Below are 6,048 nucleotides of genomic sequence, written 5' to 3' on the forward strand. Positions count from 1 at the left end.
TTTTTTTTTTAAGATTTTATTTATTTATTTGACAGAGAGACACCAGTGAGAGAGGGAAGACAAGCAAGGGGAGTGGGAGAGGAAGAAGCAGGCTTCCCGCCGAGCAGGGAGCCCGATCCAGGGCTCAATCCCAGGACCCTGGGATCATGACCTGAGCCAAAGGCAGACGCTTAACGGCTGAGCCACCCAGGCACCCCAAAGCATCCAGCTCTACTTCTTGAAACTACTGACGTCCATATCCTTCCAACACAGTACCCAACGTTACTATTTTGCAAGAAGAGTAGGTGAAAGCTCTGTGGATTGGTTAAAAATAAATGCTGATCTATAAATATAGTCAACTGATCTTTGACAAAGAAGCAAAAGCAATACAATAGACCAAAGATAGTCCCTTCAGCAAATGGTACTGGAACAACTGGGCATCCATATGCAAAAAAAAAAAAAAAGACACTAGACAAAGACCTTACACCCATCACAAAAATAACTCAAATGGCTTATGATTTAGAAATACGACCTATATAATGATCTAAATATAAAACATGGAACTATAATGCTCCTAGAAGATAACATAAGAGAAAACTTAAATGCCCTTGGGTATGATGATGCTTTTTTTGATACAACACCGAAGACACAATCCAGGAAAGAAAGAATAAGCTAGACTTTGTTAAAATTAAATTTTTCTGCTGTGCAAAAGACAATATCAAGAGAATTACAAGACAAGCTATAGACTAGGAGAAAATATTTGCCAAAAAAACTCTTAAAATTCAATAGTAAGAAAGCAAACAACCTGATTAATAAATGAGCCAAAGACCTTAACAGACACCGCAACAATGAAGATATACAGGTAGCAAAGAAACATGAAAAAATGTTCCATGTCATGTGTCATCAGGGAAATACAAATTAAAACAGCAATAAGGTACTATTACACACCTATTAGAATGGCCAAAGTTCAGAACATGGGCAACTCCCAAAGCTGGTAAGGATATGAAGCAACAGGAACTCTTACTCATTGTTGGTAGGAAGGAGTTGAAACTTACGTCCACACAAAAACCTGCACATGAATCTTTATAGCAGCTTTTTTCATAATTGCCAAAACTTAGAAGCAACTAAAAGCCCTTTAGTAGATAAATGGATAAACAGTGGTACATCCAGACAATGGAATATTATTCAGTACTAAAAGGAAAAGAGCTATCCAGCCATGAAAAGACATAGAGAAACCTTAAATGCGTATTGCTAAGTGAAATAAGACAATCTGAAAAGGCCACATATTGTCTAATTTCAACTATATGACATTTTGAAAAAAAGTATCGAGACAATAAAAAAGTTAGTGGTTACCAGAGGTGGAGGGGATTGGGGGAGGAGATGAATAGGCAAAACAGGCTTTTCAGGGCAGTGGAAATACTTCGTATGATATTATAATACTAGATGTATGTCAGTTGTACATTTGTCCCCACGCCTGTCACATACAACACCAAGAATAAATTTCAAGGTGAACTATGGAATTGGGGGATATGATGTGTTAGTATAAGTTCACCGTTGGTTAAAAAGGAAAAAAAATATGTACCACTCTGGTGAGCGATGCTGATAGCCAGGGAGGCCATCCATGCATGAGTGGGAGCAGGGGGTAAATTGGAAATCTCTGTACCTCCTTCTCAATTTTATTGTAAACCTAAAACTGCTCTAAAGTCTTCAAAAATAAATTCTGACTAGCTGATATTTCCTGAAGCTTATCCTCAGGATTGAATGATCAAATGGGAAAAATTACTTTTAAGCCTTCATCTTTGGTGAAATAGAAGAAAATTGTGCTCTCACATTTCCTCACGGCACCTAGGAATGAATAATTTCTATCTTCTCAGTCACCTTTTATTGCTTAAAACCAAATAAAAGTAAATCAAGTGGGATAGTAAGGAGTGGGCAGGACAGATACATAACCTCCTTGGTAAGTATTATAAATCCGGGAAGAGCTGGGGGTAGTTTAAATCGTTGTATTTCCTAGAAGGAAATGTTTATCTTTATGTTCAGGAAGTAGCCTGCACTATCCTGCATTGATGAGACTTCAGAGACACGGGTTGTATATAAATCCAAAACAGCTGGGCATGGGCTTACCCCCTCCTGAGCCACATGGAAAGCATAAATCGACTTAAGACAGGAGTAATTGTAAAATACAGAAGGGCAGTAGCAAGGAGAGAAGGGATGCCTCTGTAAAAATAAAGCAAAGGTCAGCACTCAATTCAGAGAAATGACTTCTTTCAAAATCAGCTCTCCATTGAAGCCATGAGAATAGACTGCTTTGAGAGATAACTTACCCGAGGAAAAATAAGTCAAAGTAAATGTCGTGAATGTTGAATGAGGAGCATATTCTTTTTAAGTCAAATTATGCTTTAACCTTTTTTTCCCTCTTAGTCCTTTTAGATTTTCCCTACATATTTTCCCAGTAAGATATAACGATTATAAGCACTAAATTAATTGGGAAATAATAGGCTCAGAACAAGAAAATAAGTGCTGATTTCAAATATAACTCACAGGCACAATGGAAACAACAGGGCTTAACCTCTCAGAGACCAAGGTAGGGCAGTATGACATCTTTTGTTGAGCATCCAAAGGACCTCCCTAATAGCTACTTAAGTGCTCTACACACAGCTTATGAAGGCTTATCTCAAAATCAGCAAGTGGTTAATAGAAAGTGACCCCCCGCTTCTGGCATTCTGTGAATGTGGTTGTAGATATAAAGGAAAAGCTCCCTTTTTATTAAGCAGACATTACAATAGGGTCTGCTTATTGTATAAATCTGATGCAAACTGAGGGTCTTTCTTTTCAAGATTGTGAAGTGCTAACATTCTCATTAAACTGTTTTAGGGACCCCTGATACTATACCTGATGTAAGCCCAGAGCAAGAATTTAAGAAAAGAGGTTCTTGAACACTTATTAAGAAAAGTAGTAACAGTGGGGACATGTAAGTCACATATATTTTTTAAACCAGAGTTTCTCAGCCAGGATCTCAAAGCACACAGCTATGTCTCGCATGGGTGATGGCGTAGAGATGGTGATTTCCAGTAGCCTTGGGGTGCCCATGGTCTCCAGTCTCCTCTGATCCACAGCAGTCTTTGCTGCTTGCCCCAGATGCCAAACAAATGCTATCACTTTATGTGTACACAACGATATGGAAAGAAACCAAGTAAGATAACAGATGAGTAACCCGTGGTTCCTCCGAAGAGATAGAAGCAAGACTAGCAGAGCCCATTTTTATATTTTTATGATACCGTTTATAGGCCTGAGAATCCCTGGTCAGCACAATTTGATTTGTATGTTTCCAAGAGATTAGCATTCTCCATTCTCTGCAGCTGAGTCTTAGTCTTACAGCACAAATTCAAACTATATATCAACACATTTCCATAAAAAATTGACATATATGTATGATACACTAATTTTTTACAGTAAATTCTCTACTTTAATGGTTATATCCTAATCTGACCACTTTAGTACATTAGGGTGAATATTCTTTTGTTTCCTTATTCAATATAGCCATCTAAGGAACACATTTTTATTTCCTCACTGGTGTGTCTATCCTAAAAAGACCAAGAAATAAGATAGATGATTTAAGCTGGACCTGAAATACTAAAATCGGTACCAAGAAACAGAATTTCAGAAACAGAATGGACACTTGTTTTCCAAATAAGGGAACCATAATCAGAAGGGCTAAGAGGAAATGAATCAAAACTAGATTTCAAGTGTCCTGACTCTTCCATTTCGTGTGTGTGTGTGTGTGTGTGTGTGTGTATGTGTAATCTACTTTCTTTGTGGTGGTTTCATTTTTTATTTTCTCCTTAAGTTATAGCCTTCAGTTTAAGACTAAGGTCGTTGTCTGGTCCAAATACATTTTGTGAAAACAGAAATCCAGTGTGCCTGGCTGGCTCAGTTGGAAGAGTACGCAACTCTTGATCTCGGGGTTGTGAGTCTGAGTCCCACATTGGGTGTAGAGATTACTAAAAACTATAAATAAATTTTAAAAAATGATAGAAATCCTATCAAACCAGCTTGAAATTCAAAAAGGAAACATATTGCCTCGTGTCATTGCGAATTTGAATTGCTCATGGAACCAGACCCAGGTCATCAAAGATTTCATTAAGAATTGTCCTTTTGTCTTCCCCATGTGCTGTCACAGATGACCAGCAGCAGCTCAGGGTCACACTCTACCAGCTACTCAGCCCAGCAGAAATTGTCCTTCTTGTCCAATAGCAGCAAACATATTCTGGATTTTACAGTGATTGATCTGTCAAAGCATTTCATGTAAACGTTTTCAATCGTAATAATTATTATTCTAATATTTGAGAAATCAGGAAGAATTATAAAAAATGTTAATTAACTTTTATAAATTATTAGAATAATAGAAACACTACCTACTTTATTTAATCAATTAATATGTACCTGAGCATTCACTTTTATAAATTATTAGAATAGTAAAAACACTACTACTTTAATTAATCATTTAATATGTACCTGAGCATGTGCTGAGCATTATTTAATCATTTAATATGTACCAGGCCATAACATACTCAGTGTAATTTAAGACTTCCAGTTGGAGATAATTTTGCCATTGTTCAATGCTGAGTGCCAAATACATAAAATTATTTGAAATGCTAGTTATCAAAGCTTTGATTTATTAAGACTTTAAATTTAAAATGTTAATAATGAAGTTATATCATGACATCTTAATCTCCCTCACCCATCATTTACAATCCCTTAATAATAAATTCTCCCAATTCTACTAACCAAAATATTTCTTTAATCTACCACTTAAATCCAATCTCATTTTTGTGTAGACTAGGGCCATAAACCTCTGACTGGTCTCTATTCTGTCATTATCCCTACAACAGAGAGAGCTTTTTAAAACCCAAGATCTTATCACTTTCTTATTTAAAACTCTTCCATCATCTCTGAAATAAAAACAAAACTTTACTATGGCCTATTAGGTCCAAATTGGTCAGGTCTTTGTTACTTTTCCATTCCGTATTATTGGCTTCTCCCCGTCCAACTATTACACTCTCACTGGCCTTCTTTCAGATTTCCAATATCCCGAACTTTTTCCCATTTTGGGGCCATCATACATGTTCTTCTCTCTACAGGGAAACTTTTTCATTATATGTTTACATGGTGGGCCCCTTTCCTNTCCATAAAAAATTGACATATATGTATGATACACTAATTTTTTACAGTAAATTCTCTACTTTAATGGTTATATCCTAATCTGACCACTTTAGTACATTAGGGTGAATATTCTTTTGTTTCCTTATTCAATATAGCCATCTAAGGAGCACATTTTTATTTCCTCACTGGTGTGTCTATCCTAAAAAGACCAAGAAATAAGATAGATGATTTAAGCTGGATACTGAAATACTAAAATCGGTACCAAGAAACAGAATTTCAGAAACAGAATGGACACTAGTTTTCCAAATAAGGGAACCATAATCAGAAGGGCTAAGAGGAAATGAATCAAAACTAGATTTCAAGTGTCCTGACTCTTCCATTTCGTGTGTGTGTGTGTGTGTGTGTGTGTGTGTGTGTAATCTACTTTCTTTGTGGTGGTTTCATTTTTTATTTTCTCCTTAAGTTATAGCCTTCAGTTTAAGACTAAGGTCATTNCCTGAAATACTAAAATCGGTACCAAGAAACAGAATTTCAGAAACAGAATGGACACTTGTTTTCCAAATAAGGGAACCATAATCAGAAGGGCTAAGAGGAAATGAATCAAAACTAGATTTCAAGTGTCCTGACTCTTCCATTTCGTGTGTGTGTGTGTGTGTGTGTGTGTGTGTGTGTAATCTACTTTCTTTGTGGTGGTTTCATTTTTTATTTTCTCCTTAAGTTATAGCCTTCAGTTTAAGACTAAGGTCATTGTCTGGTCCAAATACATTTTGTGAAAACAGAAATCCAGTGTGCCTGGCTGGCTCAGTTGGAAGAGTATGCAACTCTTGATCTCGGGGTTGTAAGTCTGAGTCCCACATTGGGTGTAGAGATTACTAAAAAATAAATAAATAAATTTTAAAAAATGAT

The sequence above is a fragment of the Ailuropoda melanoleuca genome, chromosome 9 (assembly GCF_002007445.2).
Source record: "Ailuropoda melanoleuca isolate Jingjing chromosome 9, ASM200744v2, whole genome shotgun sequence".
In the NCBI taxonomy this organism is placed as follows: domain Eukaryota; kingdom Metazoa; phylum Chordata; class Mammalia; order Carnivora; family Ursidae; genus Ailuropoda; species Ailuropoda melanoleuca.